Genomic DNA, 19,822 nt, shown 5'->3' on the forward strand with positions numbered 1-19,822 from the left:
GTCCTGCAGCGGCCGATCAGTGCACCGCGTCTTTGCGTTTGAAAAGTCAAATGGCGTTCCTTCTCTTCTGAGCCCTGCCATGCGCCCAAACAATTACTTTCCACCACATATGAGGTATCTACGTACTCAGGAAAAATTACACAATACGTTTTATGACGCAGTTTTTACTGATACCGTTACATAGTTACATATAGTTTCTTAGGTTGAAAAAAGACCTAGGTCCATCTAGTTCAACCTTCCTCCACCAGTTCTACATTTAGTCACTAAGTCATTTAGAACCAACAATGTTTTGTGTACTGAGGAAATCATCCAGCCCTTTTTTAAAAGCTGTTATAGTATCTGCCATTACTACCTCTTGTGGTAGGGCATTCCACAGTCTGACTGCTCAAACTGTAAAGAACCCTTTCCTATTTAGCTGTTGGAATCGCTTTTCTTCCACTCGCAGTGAGTGCCCCCTGGTCCTTAGTACTGTCTTTGGAAGAAATAAGTCATGTGCCAGTCCTTTATATTGACCACACATGTATTTATACATATAAATGAGATCTCCTCTGAGACGTCTTTTTTTTTAAGCTAAACATATCTAACTTTTTCAACCTGTCATCATATGGGAGGCCTTCCATTCCTTGTAATAGTCTAGTTGCCCGCCTTTGAACTGACTCTAACTTTTGAATGTCCTTTTTAAAATGTGGAGCCCAAAACTGGATCCCGTATTCCAGATGTGGCCTTAAAAGTGATTTATAGAGGGGTAACAATACGTTGGGATCACGGGATCTAATCTCTCTTTTTATACACCCGTTGTAAAAGAAAAAACTACCTGATTGATGCAAAAAATTTGTGGTTAAAAAAAAAATAATAATTTTCACGGTTCAACGTTATCAACTTCTGTGGAGCCCCTGGGGGTACAAGGGGCTCACCAAATATCTAGATAAATTCCTTGAGGGGGTCTAGTTCCAAAATGGGGTAATTTGTGGGGGAGCTCCACTGTTTAGGCACCATAGGGGGTCTCCAAACGTGACATGGTGTCCACTAATGATTCCAACCAATTTTGCTGTCAAATGGCGTTCCTTCTCTTCTGAGCCCCGCCATGCGCCCAAACAATTACTTTCCACCACATATGAGGTATCTGCGTACTCAGGAGAAATTGCACAATACGTTTTATGGTGCATTTTTTCCTGATACCCTTGTGGAAAAAAAAGCTACCTGGTTCAAGTGACAGTTTTGTGGTGAAAAAAAAAAAATTGTATTCCTGGCTCAACATTATTAACTTCTGTGGAGCCCCTTGGGGCTCGCTAAACATCTACATAAACTCCTTGAGGGGTCTAGTTTCCAAAATGGGGTCACTTGTGGGGGAGCTCCACTGTTTAGGCACCTCAAGGGGGTCTCCAAACGTGACATGGCGTCCGCTAATGATTCCAACCAATTTTGCTGTCAAACGGCGTTCCTTCTCTTCTGAGCCCCGCCATGCACCCAAACAATTACTTTCTACCACATATGAGGTATCGCCGTACTCAGGAAAAAATGCACTATAAATTTCATGGTGAATTTTTTCCTGATACCCTTGTTAAAAAAAAAGCTACCTAGTTGAAGCAACCGTTTTGTGGTAAAAAAAAAAAATTTCTTTTCACGGCTCAACGTTATAAACTTCTGTGAAGCCCCCAGGGGTTCAAAGTGCACATCAAACATCTAGAAAAATTATTTGAGGGCTCTAGTTTCCAAAATGGGGTCACTTGTAGGGGAGCTCCATTGTTTAGGCACCTCAGGGGGTCTTCAAACCCGACATGGCGTCCGCTAATGAGTGCAGCTAATTTTGCACTCAAAAATTCAAATGGCGCTCCTTGCCTTCCGAGCCCTGCCGTGTGTCCAAACATTTGATTTCCACCACATATGAGGTATCTGTGTACTCAGGAGAAAATGCACAATACATTTTATGGTGCATTTTTTCCTGATACCCTTGTGAAAAAAAAGCTACCTAGTTGAAGCAACCGTTTTGTGGTAAAAAAAAAATTTTTTCTTTTCACGGCTCAACGTTATAAACTTCTGTGAAGCACCCAGGGGTTCAAAGTGCACATCAAACATCTAGAAAAATTACTTGAGGGCTCTAGTTTCCAAAATGGGGTCACTTGTAGGGGAGCTCCATTGTTTAGGCACCTCAGGGGGTCTTCAAGCCCGACATGGCGTCCGCTAATGAGTGCAGCTAATTTTGCGTTCAAAAATTCAAATGGTGCTCCTTGCCTTCCGAGCCCTGCCGTGTGTCCCAACATTTGATTTCCACCACATATGAGGTATCTGCGTACTCAGGAGAAAATGCACAATACATTTTATGGTGCATTTTTTCCTGATACCTTTGTGAAAAAAAAAGCTACCTAGTTGAAGCAACCGTTTTGTGGTAAAAAAAATTTTTTTCTTTTCACGGCTCAACGATATAAAGTTCTGTGAAGCCCCCAGGTGTTCAAAGTGCTCACCAAACATCTAGAAAAATTATTTGAGGGCTCTAGTTTCCAAAATGGGGTCACTTGTGGGGGAGCTCCATTGTTTAGGCACCTCAGGGGGTCTTCAAACCCGACATGGCGTCCACTAATGAGTGCAGCTAATTTTGCGTTCAAAAATTCAAATGGCGCTCCTTCCCTTTCGACCTCTGTCATGCACCCAAACAATTTATTTTTACCACATATGGGGTATCAGCGTACTCAGGAGAAAATGCACAATACATAGGGTGCACTTTCTCTTTTCTCCCTTGTAAAAATGAAAATTTTATGGCTAAAGTAACATTTTTGTGTTAAAAAGTAAAATTTTCATTTTTTCCTTCCACATTGCTTTGGTTCCTGTGAAGCACCTAAAGGGTTAATAAACTTCTTGGATGTGGTTTTGAGCAGTTTCAGGGGTGCAGTTTTTAGAATGGGGTCACTTTTGGGTATTTTCTGTCACTTCGACCTCTCAAAGTCACTTCAAAGGTGACGTGGTCCCTAAAAAAAATTCTTTTGTAAATTTTGTTGGAAAAATGAGAAATTGCCGATGACCCCTTCTAACTTCCTAACGAAAAAAAATTTTGTTTCGAAAATTGCGCTGATAGAAAGTAGACAAGTGGGAAAGTTTATTTATTAACTATTTTGTGTGACATATCTCTCAGATTTCTGGGCATAAATTTTCAAAGTTTGAAAATTGCGAAATTTTCATAATTTTCGCAAAATTTCCTAAATTTTCACAAATAAACGCAAAAAATATCGGCCTAAATTTATCACTGACATGAAGTACAATATGTCATGAAAAAACAATCTCAGAATCGCCAGGATCCGTTGAAGCATTCCAGAGTTATAACCTGTCAAAGTGACACTGGTCAGAATTGCAAAAAATGGCCCGGTCATTAGGGTGTTTTAGTGGCCGGGGGTGAAGGGGTTAAACAATTAAGAAAATTTTAGCATTTTTAAGGCAAAACACTCAAAGACATCTGGGTGTCTTTTTAGCCTTCCCGTCAACTCCTTCATGCTAATGGCTCCTCCTCTGCTGAGAGTGTGTGCCGAAGTGTCATGCAACTGTGATCCGATCCTGTGATTGGATCGCAGCTGCAGAGGAGAGAGAGGGATTAATCTCTCCATCTCCTCATTGTCAGCAGTCTGATTTTTCACTCGCACCCATAGACTTGGGTGTGAGTGATCTGAGACTCTCAGACAATCACAGCATGTTGCAATTTTTTTCTCAATCTGATTAGTGCTGGGTGAAAAACTCGCAGATGTGAGCTGCTTTCTTGACTTAAATGGGGTCAAGTGCAATGAGAGATTTTCTTGCATTGCACTCATGCGAGTAATACGCCAGTGTGACTCTGTCCTAAGGCCCGTTTCACACATCAGTGAAAAACACTGACGGTTTTCACTGGCGTGTAAAACACGCACATGTCCCTGCGTGTGCCGTGAATCACGGCACACGTGGGTTGTCTAAGTGCAATCCGGGCTCCGTTCTCCGTGGCCCGTGATTGCATTTAGAAATCAACTCACCTGTGCCCGCTCCCGCTCTCCATGGTGCTGATCGCTCCCGCGGTGCAACATCTGGCCGGTGCTGACCCCCGCAGCAGCTGCTTCCGGTTCGGCTGTGTTGTGCATAATGAATATGCGCGACAGTAGTCAGCCGGCTCAGAAGCAGCCGGCAGAACGGGCTGCAGAGAGCGTCGCTGGAGTCGGGTGAGTAAAAATGATTTTTATTTTAAAAGCACGTTTTTTTCTGGCACGTGTCTCACGGATCACACCACTGCGTGGTCCGTGGGACATCAGTGATGCCAGAAAAAAATGGACATGTCACTGTGCGGCAATCACGCACACGCGGGTACGCCGCACGGAGACACGTGCAGTGAAAAATCACTGATGTGTGAGCAGACCCATTCATTATAATGGGTCTGCGTATGTCAGTGATTCTGGTACGTTTCAAAAAAAGCACAAACGTACCAGAATCACTGACGTGTGAAAGGGGCCAAATACTCAGTCATTTCCCACAAACCTATATAAACAGGTGCATCTCAATAAATTAGTCTATTGGTCAGGAGTGGCTTGACACAAGGAATGCGACAGTTGTAGCTCATGTCCTGGATTCGTCTGTGTATGGTGGCTCTTGAAGCACTGACTCCAGCAGCAGTACACTCATGAATCTCCCCAAAATTTTTGAAAGGCCTTTTCTTAAAAATCCTATCAAGGCTGCGGTTATCCCGGTTGCTTGTGCACCTTTTTCTTCCATACTTTTTCCTTCCACTAAACTTTCTATTAATATGATTAGATACAGCACTCTGTGAATAGACAGCTTCTTTAGCAATGACCTTTTGTGGCTTACCCTCCTTGTGAAGTGTGTCAATGACTGCCTTCTGTACATGTGTGAAGAAGTCAGCTGTCTTCCCCATGATCGTGTAGTCTACTGAACCAGACTAAGGGGCCATTTTAAACACTTATGAAGCCTTTGCAGGTGTTTTGTGGTAATTATTCTAATTTTATGAGATAATGACTTTTGGGTTTTTATTGGCTGTAAGCCATAATTATCAGCCATAATTAGCAACATTAACAGAAATAAACTCTTGAAATAGATCACTCTGTTTATTTATTTCAGTCTTTTTCTATTGAATTACTGAAATAAATTAACTTTTTGATGATATTCTAATTTACTGAGATGCACTAGTAATTCTGCTCAGCTTGTTCTTTATACCTTGATGTCCACAGATCAGACTGCATGTTCAAAGTGACAGGTTCCCTTTAACAAGTTACTACCAGCAATTTATAACTGAGCGCTGAGCACACTGTAATTCACTGTGAAATCCATCAAGTATTTGCAGAGGAGTGGAGAGTGGGGGCAGAATTTTGTGACTCATCCATACTTCATCCACTTAGTGTCTCTACTACAATAATATTTCATTGTGTGGTTTAAATCATTCTCCAGCTCAGCAGTTTTCAAAATAATATTAACTAGTTCACAGGAAAAGTGAATAAATCAAATATGTGGATAAAATTATTACTTGTAATATGTCACAATTATATATTAACTATACATAAAGGATTATTCCATCTCCGCTCACTTCTGTATCTGGAGGTAAGCAGATCTACTGATACCTATAGGTCTGCATGTGAGATCATGCATCTATCCTATTCATGTTACATTATAATTAATAGGACATATATAATATATATATACAATATGACAGACATCTCCATTCTTTGCAGGTGGGAAAACTTGCAAAATTGGGAGTGTATCAAATGCTTAAAGGGGTAACTCAGTGGTTAGCACTGCAGTCTTGCAGAGCTGGGGTCCTGGGTTCAAATCCCACCAAGGACACCATCTGCAAGGAGTTTGTATGTTCTCCCCGTGTTTGCGTGGGTTTCCTCTGGGTTCTCCGGTTTCCTCCCACACACCAAAGGCATACTGATAGGGACTCTAGATTGTGAGCCCCGATGGAGACAGTGTTACAAATGTATGTAAAGCGCTGTGGAATTAATAGCGCTATATAAATGAATAAATATAATTATTAATAATAATAATAGCAAATACTGTATCTCTAATTAGAAATGTAGTGTAGTTGTTCTGATTCACTACGTTACTTACCTCATGTGCAGGGCATTGCAAGACCTTAGGTATCCATGGTTATGACCAAGCATATAGTCACAGTTAGTTAATTGCTAGTAGTCATAACCATGGATACCTAAGGTCCTGCAATGCCCTGCACATGAGGTGAGCAACATAATGAAGCAGAAGAACTAGATTACATTTTTAATTGGCGGTATTTGTTAATATTATTATACCTCTAAATATTGGGATAAGATCTTGGAGACAGGAATATTCCTTTAATTTCCCCAATATATACTGTATATATTGTTTGCCTCTTTTGCACAATAAAACATTCTAGAAAAAAAATGTTTTTCATCTCCATATTCTGAGAGCTATAACGTTTTAATTTTTAACTGATAGATGATTTGAGTCTTATGTTGTGTGGGACAAGATGAGGTTTTCAGGAATATCATTTTTATTTGCAAATGACTTTATTCTCTATTTTTTGATCAGCTGTATTATGAAAAACATAGTTTTTTAACTTTTTTTTTTTTTTTACGTTGTTCACTCTATGGTTTAAAAAGAATGAGTTTTATAGCCTAGCTTGTTCCAGACGAGGCAATACTAACTATGTGTACTTGCTTTCTTTATTTTCCAAGATATATGAATACTGGTATTTAGAGGAATAATATTTTTTTACTATATTTTTGTTTTTTTATCTTGTTTTTTTTTTTGTATATATTTACCATTTTTATCACTTTTATTTCTCTGCTCTAAGGCCGTTTTCTCACTTGCGATTTTCTCACAGTAGTGCAATGCGAGAAATTCTCACATTGCACTCGGACACATGTTATTCAATGATTCAGCTCTCATCTTCGATTATTTTTCTCACTCCAAATCGGACTGAGAAAAAAAATCGCAGCATGCTGCGATTTGGAGAGCTTCTCCACAAGTCTCTTCAATAATTCTCTATGGGAGCAGGTAAATAATCGGATGTCACACGGACGGCACTCACACCATCTTAGTGACATTCGATTTTCTAAATACATTTATCGCATGTTTCACAAAACACTGGAAATGAGTGAGGTCTCACATTGTCGGTCAATTATAGAGATTGACCGACATTGTGAGACCTCACTCATTTCCAGTGTTTTGAGAAACATGCGATTAATGTCAGTCGGTCTCTCCCTCTCGGTCTCTATTCTCTCTCTGTCGGTCAATCTCTCTTTCTGTCGGTCTCTCTCTCTCTCTGTCCATGTCGGTCTATCCCTTCCCCCCCCTCTCTCATACTCACCGATCCCCGATCACCGGCGCGGCGCTGCACGGCGTTCATATTGCTCCGGCGGCTTCTCCTCTTTTGAAAAATCTGGCCGCTCATTATTCAATCACGTATTCCCTGTTTTCCACGCCCACCGGTGCCTATGATTGGTTGCAGTCAGACACGCCCCCACGATGAGTGACAGCTGTCTCACTGCAACCAATCACAGCTGCCGGTGGGCGGGTTTATATCATGCAGTTAAAAAAAAAATAAATTAAAAAAAAACCGGCGTGCGGTTCCCCCCAATTTTAATACCAGCGAGGGTAAAGCCACACGGCTGCATGCTGGTATTCCCAGGATGGGAAGCCCCACGTTATGGGGAGCCCCCCACCCTAACAATATCAGCCAGCAGCCGCCCAGAATTGCCACATCCATTAGATGCGACAGTCCCAGGACTCTACCCGGCTCATCCCGAATTGCCCTGGTGTGGTGGCAATCCGGGTAATAAGGTTACGTTAATCATGGCAGGCGTCTCCCCGAAATACCTTCCATGATTAACCTGTAAGTGAAAGTAAATAAACACACACAACGAAAAATCCTTTATTTGGAATAAAAGGCAAAAAAAACCCCTCATTTATATACCCCCTCTATGTTATCCCATAGGATAACACTCCCCATGTTATCCTATGGGACATGGGGAGTGCTGTGTCCATGCTGTGGATACGTGCGGCTGCGGAACATGCTGCGGATGTCCCGCAGCCGCACGTAATTGTATGTCATTCTTTTTGTGGAATTACCTGCGGAAATCCCGACTCTCCACTATGGAGATAGGGCCGGGACTTCCGCAGGTAAGCTGCATAAATGTCCGCAGGTTTACCGCAGCTATTTCGCTGTACTACCGCAGCTAAAAATAGCTGCGGATTCTGGCGAGCAGCTACGGGAAACCTGCGGCTGTACCTGTGGATATATCCGCAGGTGCAAACTCCCGTGTGCATATAGCCTAATAGTTACTCCACCCATTCACTGCGCATGACAATGCTGCTAATGTGAATACTAATGAGTCCACATCTCTGCTACAATAGACAGACAGATCACTGATATTGTGCTACTTACAAGAGACCAAAGATCCACATCCTTCAACCCCAACACGTGTTATGCCACTTATTTTTCAGGGGGGCGTATGTTGGGGTGGAGGGCAACGGTCTTTTTATAGTGTGCTGCCTAATGAAGTAAAATACACTCACTGGTGTTGCATGGTGCATCATCTGGAAGCCGGAACTGCCTGATGTAAAAGTGACTTCGGCCCGGCGACAATGAGACACACGCTGCGCATTGGTCACATGACAACGGAGACAGCGTGAGCTCAAAGTCTGCCGCCGGGTGGATATCGCAGCCAGGAATTCTCCTGACATGCATACAACCTTGTGAGAAGAGTTCACATAAGGACAACTATATAGCCAAATTTTAACAATGTGAACATTCACCTTCTATTAATTGCATAGATTAAGATCTAATTATAGAGGCATGCTATAGATTTCATAAGAGTTCCCTCATATTTAAAGTGTCAAACATAATTCAAATGAGAAATTCATGATTACATCAAATTCAGATATATAATTACAGAGTATAATTTTACATATTATAAAATCAAATACAACAACATCAATAATGAATATATTAGATGATATAGCTATGTAACACTCACATATATAATATCACACTGCCTGTTAAAACTAAATAAATAATGTGTAAATATGAACTCCATATATTAAATAAATTAAATTGATAATATATGTTACGTGTTATAAATATATTTTGATTAGGAGTAAATAAGATAATGTGGATTGATTATATAATTAATTACATGATGGTATATAACATTATGGTGTATTTGAAATATAATGTGATCACCCTATTAAAGAAAGTGAGTTCAACAATTTATAAATAATATAGAAAAAATGTGCGCCAAGTGATAAAATATAAAGTAAGTGTACAATGATAAAACTCAATAGCAATTATGAATTGATTGTTTAAATAATTTGTGTATGTTATAAATATAATTTCCTATCAGAATTGATGACAATAAAATTACAATAAAAAAATACTTCTTAAATGTACCATAAATTATAATTTAATAGAGTCACTATAGGTAGGCCATGTGTGTTGTCCATGCCAAACCCCACATATAGCAGGGAAGGAAGGGCAACACACATGGCCAACACACATTAAAGACTAATAAGGATGAGAGGGAGGCTCCAACTACCAATCACTGAAATACAAATAACAAAAATTAGCTTCCACCAGACATCGAATCTTCTCCTAATTTTCAATTTCATAAATAGAAGGATGAGGATTATTCTAAATAGAAGTGAATATATATAAATATATATATATATATATACATATACATATATATATATATATACATATACATACACACAAACTCATGCACCTTAAAAAACCATGAGCGTTAGGAGGAGTATATATACATCCATAAAAAAGTCTTGTGATTATGAGTCTGATACTCCATGTGTGAACAGAGGAATTTATGCAATCTAATGTGTGAGTATATGCAATCTAATGTGTGAGTGTATATACTCAGATGCGAGTGTGTGCAGTCTGATGTGTGACTGTATGCAGTCTGATGTGAGTGTATGCAGTCTGATGTGTGACTTTATGCAGTCTGATGTGAGTGTATTCAATCTGTGTGAGTGTATGCAGTCTGATGTGTGTGTATCAACCTGATGTGTGTATGCAATCTGATGTGTGAGTGTATGCAGTCTGATGTATGTATATGTATGCAGTCTGATGTGTGAGTGTGTGTAGTCTGATGTGTGAGTGTGTGCAGTCTGTGTGAGTGTATGCAGTCCGATGTGTGAGTGTATGTGATCTGATGTGTGAGTGTATGCAGTCTGATGTGCGAGTGTCTATTAGTCTAATGTGCAAATGTATGCAATCTGATGTGTGAGTGTATGCAATCTGATGTGTGAGTGTATGCAATCTGATGTGTGAGTGTATGCAATCTGATGTGTGAGTGTATGCAATCTGATGTGTGAGTGTATGCAATCTGATGTGGTGTGTATGGAAACTGATGTGGTGTTTGTATGAAATCTGATGTGTGAGTGTATCCAATCTGATGCGTGTGTATGCAATCTGATGTGTGAGTGTATGCAATCTGATTTAGTGTTTATCCAGTCTAAGGTGTGAGTGTATGCAATCTGATGTGTGTGTATGCAGACTGTGTGAGTGTATGCAATCTGATGTGGTGTGTTTATGCAATCTAATGTGTGAGTGTATGCAGTCTGATGTGGTGTGCGTATGCAATCTGATGTGTGAGTGTATGCAGTCTAATGTGTGAGTTTATGTAATCTCATGTGGTGTGAATGCATGCAATCTTATGTGAGGGTATGCAGTCTGATGTGTGAGTGTATACAGTCTGATGTGTGAGTGTATACAGTGATGTGTGAGTGTATACAGTCTGATGTGTGAGTGTATACAGTCTGATGTGGTTTGTGTATGCAATCTGATGTGTGAGTGTATGCAGTCTGATGTGAGAGTGTATGCAATCTGATTTTTGAGTGCATGCAGTCTGATGTGTGTGTATGCAGTCTGATGTGTGACTGTATGTGATCTAGTGTGTGAGTGTATGCAGTCTGATGTGTGAGTGTATGCAGTCTGATGTATGAGTGTATGCAGTCTGATGTGTGTGTATCAACCTGATGTGTGTATGCAATCTGATGTGTGAGTGTATGCAGTCTGATGTATGTATATGTATGCAGTCTGATGTGTGAGTGTGTGCAGTCTGTGTGAGTGTATGCAGTCTGACGTGTGAGTGTATGTGATCTGATGTGTGAGTGTATGCAATCTGATGTGTGAGTGTATGCAATCTGATGTGTGAGTGTATGCAATCTGATGTGGTGTGTGTATGGAAACTGATGTGGTGTGTGTATGGAAACTGATGTGGTGTTTGTATGAAATCTGATGTGTGAGTGTATCCAATCTGATGCGTGTGTATGCAATCTGATGTGTGAGTGAATGCAATCTGATATAGTGTTTATCCAGTCTAAGGTGTGAGTGTATGCAATCTGATGTGTGTGTATGCAGACTGTGTGAGTGTATGCAGTCTGATGTGGTGTGCGTATGCAATCTGATGTGTGAGTTTATGTAATCTGATGTGGTGTGTGTATCCAATCTGATGTGTAAGTGTATGCAGTCTGATGTGTGAGTGTATAAAATCTGATGTGGTGTGAATGTATGCAATCTTATGTGAGGGTATGCAGTTTGATGTGTGAGTGTATGCAGTCTGATGTGTGAGTGTATGCAGTCTGATGTGTGAGTGTATGCAGTCTGATGTTTGAGTGTATGCAGTCTGATGTTTGAGTGTATGCAGTCTGATGTTTGAGTGTATGCAGTCTGATGTCGTTTGTGTATGCAGTCTGATGTGTGAGTGTATGCAATCTGATGTGTGAGTGTATGCAGTCTGATGTGGCGTGCATATGCAATCTGATGTGGTTTGTGTATGCCATCTGATGTGTGAGTGTATGCAGTCTGATGTGAGAGTGTATGCAATCTGATTTTTGAGTGCATGCAGTCTGATATGTGTGTATGCAGTCTGATGTGTGTGTATGCAGTCTGATGTGTGACTGTATGTGATCTAATGTGTGAGTGTATGCAATCTGATGTGTGAGTGTATGCAATCTGATGTAGTGTGTGTATGTCTGCCGCCCCCGTCCCGGGTGCGATGGAATGGGGCATCCAGGTGTTAGAACCCTCCACGGGTAGGAGGGATGCCCCGGGACTTGGTGATGATGTTCGGGGATTGCCGTTGGGTGCGAAGGGGGTCACTTTCGTACTCACTCAGTCCATAAAGCTGACAACGACAACTGGATAAACCAAAGTTCTGGATACCGCTGCCACTGAGGGTCCCGTCCCTAATGGTGCTGCCTGGTGATCCGTGACCTTCCTCCTGGCACTTTACTTCTCTGTTGGTCCCGGTAGTATGGAACTAGTCGGGTCCCGCTCCCCACTATGGCTAAGTGTGGGAGCTTGCTCTCAGGGTTCACGTGCCTACCCTGACACCGCCTCCCTTGGTACACAGAGCGCATGCGTAGCGTGCACTCCAAAAGACTCTTCACCTACTTCCGCGTGTCACAGACCGGAAGTAGCGTCACACACCATAGCGCTTTTAAGGCTGGCACCAGCACAGCCCTTCACCTTGCCAGACGCACGGGGCACACACGCGGTTCACCTCTTCAGGGTAAGTGATTCCCCCACATACTTAATACCTCCACGGCAGCACGCTGCACATTGTTAATTCTCCCTTTTTTTCAGCCTGGCTATACTTAGGTCACGTTTTACCCAGCAACCGCTATATCCACAAGCTCCTTACGTAGCTCATGTTCCTGGACATTTTAGGTATGCTTTTAGCCATATCTTAATGGGGACACTTCCACTCTAACTATTATTGATCTATACAAAGAATCTTATAACCACATACCTGTGTATTCCTCACTAGCTCTCCTATATACAGAGCCCCGGACTATATGAAATTTTGGCTATAATCCTAACATACCATACTACCTAGCCATATGCAAGTGTATTAAGGTAAGAGGTTTCTTCTCCCCTCCCCCAAGCTCATGCTTTTATGTCCATTGTTATCCATTTTTTGCGGTTATGATTCACTATATAAAAGCCCCCCTTTTTCTAATTTTTTCCCCTTTTTTTCCCATCTAGTAATCCCCAGTATGTGCCATATGCACCATTTTCACTCATCTCTCAACCAGCTTTACAGCACCCTAACCTGAAGGTTTTTTTGCCATCTTGCCATCTACATACGGGTACTTTATCCCATTTTAATGTACTTATCTCATAGAGACACACTTAATTACACATGCTTTACGTTAACTAACTTTGGTTAATTTTTACTAGATTGGCAATCCAGCTCTGATTGAGCTGTACGTAATGTACCCATAAGCAAAGAAGTCCTACAGACAAAACCACAAATATATATGAGATCACATCATTGATCCACAATTGGAAATCTTCCATCCCTATCAATAGGTACGTCGCACCTGTTCCTAACAAATTTTCCTGTTTATTTCTCTCATCCCATTTAATTTTATTATTTTTCTCCCTCACACATTACCATTTAGATACTAGAAGAGTCTAGGCATATGACTGCCCATACCAGCACCGTCCTCTCATATATATCGGGACTCCTATATATCTAGGTGAGCCCCATGACTCCGAATGGTCCAGATTACCCTCACAGGAATGTTCACCATAGCACTCTCGTTTTCACCCCATTACACCACACCCTGGTGCCCCACAGAAGCCCTGTCTACCTAGTCACCTACTAACATTTGGTTCTTCTCTTTCTTCAATATTTTGAAATACTTTGTAGCATTTTATAATGTGCATGATTACTGATGTATGCAAAATGATTGTTCATGATATACTGATTTATTTTTTCTTATGTTCTTATGTTGATTTTGTGAATATATACAGTCAGTCTGTCCGACCAGATGAAGGCCGAGAAGAAGGCCGAAACGTTTCAGGCGGACCTTCTGCAATTGTATCATTTCCCCTTTTTCTTCAATAAAAAAATCGAGAAAAATTCAGACTTTATTCACTTTTTGACTTATAATTGGGAGATATAACAGTGTGCCGGAGTTACTCTCATTCTATTACAGTATTTTTCCTCCTGAGCACCTGTAACAGGTGATGCTAGGTCCATTTCCGTTCTTGTTTGACTTATTTTTGACCTAAGCTCCCTTATCTCCCCAACTGAGATTTTCCACCAACAACTCATGTCGCAATCCCACTTCTCCACATTTTCCTATAATGAGGAGGAGACCAATACTATAGTCTCCAGGGTCACCACTCCTAGCACCTTTCTAAGTGTGCCAACTGATGAAATACGACGAAAAGAATACGAAAAAGAAAAACAGAGATATGCAGCTCTAGACCTTCATCTAATTACCCTAGCCGAATATCACCATACCAAAAGAATACCGAGGGGACTCCGTGTCTCATTAAAACCAACACTATTCTCCGATAACAGTGAATTTTGCGATAAATTCGAAGCCATTATAAACAAATGCTCAATGGACATCATCGCTTTGACCATTGATTTTTTGCAAAGAGAAACAGAGCAATTATCCACCAGTATTAAAACTACAGAAGCACAACTTAAGCAAGTTCTTTCAATCTCAGATTTCGATCAATTGAAAAACAAGACTCAAGAACTTATCAACGATTTCAGGAAAACATTGGAAGCTAGAAAAAGGAACAAATTCCTGAGAGATCAGGAAGACTACACACGAGGCTCCGTATACAGATGGCGCTCTGGAGAGTCATCCAGTTATCAACGTCCACCCAGATACACCGGCTATTCTTCCTCAGGGAGCTCCGACAACGAGTTTCGTCCACCACGCCAGCAACCCGGTTTTTTAGGACCTCGCCGCCAACAAGGAAGAAAACAAGAAGGGGGCTCAGACACAGGACGCTATTATCGGGAGGATCGGGTATGGACAAGATCCCAGGTAAATCCCGCTTGGTGTACAACATATCGTCCTACAACTTGTCACCCACAGAATACCTAATTTTGGAGAAAGGTCTCACATTTAGTCCTACCCCACAATACGATACCTATAGGGTTGAACAAGAGCTCAACTACTTCTTTAGATCCATTCGTTTGAAAACACATTTTAATAATGTCAATACTGAAATTACTACTGTAAATTCTTGTACTAATGATTTGTGTTTTTCCTTAAAAGGACTTGACCTCCGTTCTAAAAGCTCATACATGCCTCCCAGAACGTACCATCCAGTTGAGACGTTCATCTCACTAGTAACTGGTGAGGTGGGCGAGCTCAATAAGAAAATTCATACCGGTGACCTCCACATTAGGAGCAATCCAGGGCCATTAAAACCCTCCAAGACAATCAACTCATTATTATTATTAAACCAGCTGATAAAGGAAGTGCAGTCGTAGTCCTTGACAAACATTATTACATTTCCGAAATACTCGGCCAACTTTCAGACAGATCTACTTATGAACCTGTTCCTAATGATCTTACACCTCAAGTGGCTTCTCTTATCAAAACAACAGCCAATTACTACCACAACTTAGGTGTTATGATCCGGAACCATGGAAGATCACCACAAATCATTGGCAAAAAGGTGACAAGAGCCTTGGCAACTAATCTGGCCGCCATCCCCTTACTAACCAACACAACTAGAAGTAGCCGAGGGGTGAACTAACATCCTGTGCACCGCGAACCCAGCCGGAGAACTAACTATCCTAAAGGTAGGAAAGATGAATAACTCTCTGCCTCAGAAAATAGACAAGAATAGCAAGCCCACCACATTCAAAGACTGCGGTGATATAGGAAAAACACAATACACAGGTAGATGACAGGATTAGCAAAAGGTGAGGCCCCCGCTGACTAAAATAGGAAAGGACAGGAAAGGGACTGATGGTAGCCAGAGAAAAACCCTGCAAAATACCAACTTCCTGATAGTACAAAAAAGCCCTCAGATCGCTCGATCTGAACTCCGTCCTATACCAGGTGCCCTTGTCATACCAATGAACAGAAAACAAGAATTATAACAAATTCAACAAGCCATAAACACATGGACCCAAAGGAGCTATACTCCACACAGAACTGCAGGGAGTTCCTCAACAAGCCACTGAGGGGAAAAATCCCTGGAAGGAAATAAACTGAAACCAACCACAACAAATGACAAACCCAGATAAGCAAAAGAACCAGGCAATAAATAAAGAGCAAGAACTTATCTGGAGTGGATGTGATGTAGAGCAGGATTAAGCAGGCTAGAGATACAAAGAACAACTGACATCCGGCAACAGCCTGCAATCAGACCAGGACTTAAATAAGCAGAGAGTTAGGAAAGGAAACACCCACTGCACAACCCACCTGGTCTCTGTCCAAACCCTTCCTGGCCACCAGAGGGAGCATCCCAGCAGCCAAGACATAACTAACATTCACAACACTTAGGCATAATTGACTCCAAACTCAATGAATTCCTGATCAACACACATCCCATCACCCCTGTTTTTTACACCCTTCCCAAGATTCACAAACACCTGACCCGCCCACTGGGAAGACCAATAGTAGCTTCTACTGATTCCATCCTTTCACCAGTATCAAAAACCATTGAAAAGATCTTGTCACCCTTCATACCCCTCACACCGTCTTATATCAAGGACACGGCACATTTTTTTGAGATTTTGGGTGATCTACATCATATTCCCCTATCTGCCTTACTAGTGACACTAGACGTCAACAGCCTGTACACCAGCATCCAACACGATGACGGTGTACAGGCTGTCAATTGGTTTCTACAACAGTATACCACCTTACCTAGTGACAACAGAACCTTTTGTCTTGACATGTTGAGGATTGTTCTTGAACAGAATTTTTTTCTTTTTCAAGATCAGTTCTATGTACAACGCAGGGGGACCGCGATGGGATCCAATGTCGCGCCCCCGTACGCTAACATTTTTATGACATTTTTTAAACAAAGATTTATCCATTCTCATCCCCTCATTATCCAACATGCTCTTCTTTGGCGTCGCTACATCGACGACGTCTTCCTGATCTGGGACGGTGACATCGCTTCCCTCACCTCATTTCACGAAAAGATCAATACTTGTCTCCCCGGTCTATCATTCACCATGCAGTATGATACTGACACAATCAACTTTTTGGACTGTGTGGTCATAAAAGGCACTGACGGCACCCTCAGTACCGATATTTACACCAAGCCAACAGATAGAAAAAGCCTTTTACACTATAAAAGTAATCATCCCAAACACATTAGACAATCCTTACCGATATCTCAACATACCCGGGTTGAAAGGCTAGTTACCAACGCTGATATCAGGACCAAAAGACACCATGAGATGAATGATAAATTCATTCAGAGAGGTTATCCACATCATATAGCCACAAGAACATCTTCAATTTCGGACAAAACAATGGGGAAACATGATCATATTCCCTTCATCAATACGTACCATTCTTTTTCACCCCTCCTCAAAAGGATTATTTTAAGACACTGGTCTCTATTGGGGACCTCATACCCCCCCATTAAAGAATTCCAAAGTACACTCCTGATCTGTCATAGAAGATCACCCAACCTCAAGAATAAACTCATACGAGCAGACATAGGTTCTGCTACCAACATTCCACATCAGAGATTTTTCGGCACTCCCCAACTAGGTACCTTTGCATGTTTGGGCTGTGCCCAATGTTCAAATGTTATCAAAGGTAACACCTTCACGCATCCCAGGTCTGGTAAGATCTTCCAGATCCAACAATTTTTCACATGTGACAGCACGTTTGTCGTGTACTACATCAAGTGTCCCTGCGGTCTCGGATATGTTGGGGAAACCACCCAGCATATCCGAGACCACATCAATAAACACAACTCCGACATTAGATGCGGACGCATGTTGTTACCCATTCCCCATCATTTTATAACAGCTGGCCATAAGATTTCCCAGCTCAGATTTCAAGTGATTGATTCTGTTGAAACTCATCGCAGAGGTGGGAACAGGGTTAAATGCCTCCTAGATAAGGAGGCAAGATGGATACACACATTGGGAACCATGGAAACCCATGGATTGAATCGGAAGTACAAAACAGGTTTCTAATTGCTTTCTTTAGTTGCTCCTCTTTCCACTTAATTTCTGGTTGTGATCTGTATATATCATTCATTCCTTTTTATCTCATAGATTCTTTATTATGATGAATCTCACCATAACATACAATTTTATGTATTTTTCCTAGCCTATAGTCCCAGCACCATAGCTTTGATTAGTGCCCATCTTAGTTTCAATTCTACCATGGCCATGATATGATTTAATTATTCTAGCACCATAACAGCTAATTCATGTGTACTAATTTACCAAATTCTATACTGTCGATATATTGTATACTTATATTGTTATAAATCTATGTCTAATTTTCCTTTCTTTTCTTACAGAATTAATTCCACATTTAGACCAGCACAGCCTGTCATCACCGGATAGTTGCCATTCACCGTCATCTGGACAAATCACTGGATTCACGCCTCCTAATTAGCATCTTGAGCACCGCTCTCACGTTACCATACCTGACCACCACTGCCCATGCGCGCTCTGCGCTCCACGGAGTATTCACCTACTTCCGTGTTCCACCTATAGGAAGTGCCTACCCTGACACCGCCTCCCTTGGTACACAGAGCGCATGCGTAGCCTGCACTCCAAAAGACTCTTCACCTACTTCCGCGTGTCACAGACCGGAAGTAGCGTCACACACCATAGCGCTTTTAACGCTGACTCCAGCACAGCCCTTCACCTTGCCAGACACACGGGGCACACACGCGGTTCACCTCTTCAGGGTAAGTGATTCCCCCACATACTTAATACCTCCACGGCAGCACGCTGCACATTGTTAATTATCCCTTTTTTTCAGTCTGCCTATACTTAGGTCACGTTTTACCCAGCAACCGCTATATCCACAAGCTCCTTATGTAGCTCATGTTCCTGGACATTTTAGGTATGCTTTTAGCCATATCTTAATGGGGAAACTTCCACTCTAACTATTATTGATCTATACAAAGAATCTTATAACCACATACCTGTGTATTCCTCACTAGCTCTCCTATATACAGAGCCCCGGACTATATGAAATTTTGGCTATAATCCTAACATACCATACTACCTAGCCATATGCAAGTGTATTAAGGTAAGAGGTTCCTTCTCCCCTCCCCCAAGCTCATGCTTTTATGTCCATTGTTATCCATTTTTTGTGGTGATGATTCACTATATAAAAGCCCCCCTTTTTCTCAATATTTTTCCCTTTTTTTCCCATCTAGTAATCCCCAGTATGTGCCATATGCACCATTTTCACTCATCTCTCAACCAGCTGTACAGCACCCTAACCTGAAGGGTTTTTTGCCATCTTGCCATCTACATACGGGTACTTTATCCCATTTTAATGTACTTATCTCATAGAGACACACTTAATTACACATGCTTTACGTTAACTAACTTTGGTTACTTTTTACTAGATTGGCAATCCAGCTCTGATTGAGCTGTACGTAATGTACCCATAAGCAAAGAAGTCCTACAGACAAAACCACAAATATATATGAGATCACATCATTAATCCACAATTGGAAATCTTCCATCCCTATCAATAGGTACATCGCACCTGTTCCTAACAAATTTTCCTGTTTATTTCTCTCATCCCATTTAATTTTATTATTTTTCTCCCTCGCACACATTACCATTTAGCTACTAGAAGAGTCTAGGCGTATGACTGCCCATACCAGCACCGTCCTCTCATATATATCGGGACTCCTATATATCTAGGTGAGCCCCAGATTACCCTCACAGGAATGTTCACCATAGCACTCTCGTTTTCACCCCATTACACCACACCCTGGTGCCCCACAGAAGCCCTGTCTACCTAGTCACCTACTAACATTTGGTTCTTCCCTTTCTTCAATATTTTGAAATACTTTGTAGCATTTTATAAT

The sequence above is a fragment of the Anomaloglossus baeobatrachus genome, chromosome 6, assembly GCF_048569485.1.
Source record: "Anomaloglossus baeobatrachus isolate aAnoBae1 chromosome 6, aAnoBae1.hap1, whole genome shotgun sequence".
NCBI lineage: Eukaryota > Metazoa > Chordata > Amphibia > Anura > Aromobatidae > Anomaloglossus > Anomaloglossus baeobatrachus.